This window comes from Pseudonaja textilis, chromosome 18 (genome assembly GCF_049901715.1).
Source record: "Pseudonaja textilis isolate UNSWEBS1 chromosome 18, rPseTex1.2, whole genome shotgun sequence".
Taxonomy (NCBI): Eukaryota; Metazoa; Chordata; class Lepidosauria; order Squamata; family Elapidae; genus Pseudonaja; species Pseudonaja textilis.
This window is the reverse complement of record NC_142007.1, coordinates 8,014,224-8,015,294: the sequence shown is the minus strand read 5'-3', so window position 1 is coordinate 8,015,294 and position 1,071 is coordinate 8,014,224. Positions and strand designations below refer to the sequence as shown.

The 1,071-nt window shown below is 47.1% G+C and overlaps 1 protein-coding gene across 1 annotated transcript in view; it reads right to left on the bottom strand.

Annotated features, from left to right (window-relative positions):
* LOC148124493 (G protein-coupled receptor family C group 6 member A-like) overlaps positions 1 to 1,071 on the bottom strand; it is a 393,462-nt gene that overhangs the window by 302,631 nt on the left and 89,760 nt on the right. The window lies entirely within an intron of this gene.

The following is a 1,071-nucleotide window of genomic DNA, read 5'->3' as shown; positions in this document are numbered from 1 at the left end:
AAAGCCAGCCTGCCTGCCTGCTTTTTTTTTTCTCAGCCTGTAGTGGAAGAAGGTCATTAAGTAAATATTTGGTGGGATTCACATTTTTTTTTACTACCGGTTCTGTGGGCGGGGCTTGGTGGGCGTGGCAGGAGAAGGATAGTGCAAAATCCCCCTTCCTTCCCCACTAACCTGCTTTCCAGCTCCGTTCTCCTGTGCAGGGCAACCAAAGGAAGACCCAGCCGATCAGCTGGGACTCGATGGGAGGCGGAGAAGAGATGGGGTTGGCGGGGCCAGTCAGGGGTGGTATTGGCCGGTTCTCCGGATAACTCAAAACTTCCGCTACCAGTTCTCCAGAACCGGTCAGAACCTGCTGAATACCAACCTCTGCCCCGGGCCCCAGGATAAAATGGGGTCTTGCTGAAAAGCCAAAGCTGGACTATGGATACTATAATTTGTGTGCCTTCATGAAATGTTGTGAAATTGCAATAGGAAAATAATATAACCAGTTCAATATAAAAATACTTATAACTGGGAGATAAATTATATTTACTGTTCTGTGTGTGGATTTGGAGATTAGCAGAGGCATGGGGCGGGGCCCTGCTGCATCCAGCCCCATTAAAGCTGCTGCTTTACCCAGGAGTAAGCCTTTCTGAATTCAATAGAGTTATCCGAGCAGACTTAAGTAGGAGATTTTCAGTCATCCAGTCACTGTTCTCCCAGAGGTGCTTCCTCAGGAGGCAACTGGACTTCCTGGTTTTTCCTTTGAAGACGTTTCACTTCTCATCCAAGAAGCTTCTTCAGCTCTGACAGAATAGTGAGGAATGGAAGGATTTATACTCCTTGCAGACAGTATTTCGCTTTTATACAGATAGAGGGAGAGAGAGATTGGACTCAGTACAATTGAATCCAGAGCATGTGCAGAGTAGATCTCTATCCCCTGCAAAACACCAGCCAAGGAGAGGGAAACACACGGCCTTTCAAACAGTCTCCGTTCCCTGTTTTTTCCCTTCATCCCCACATTAAAAAAGGAGTGGAAAAAAAAACCGACTATAAACAACTGCCGGACTTCAATTCCCAGGAGGCAAAGGG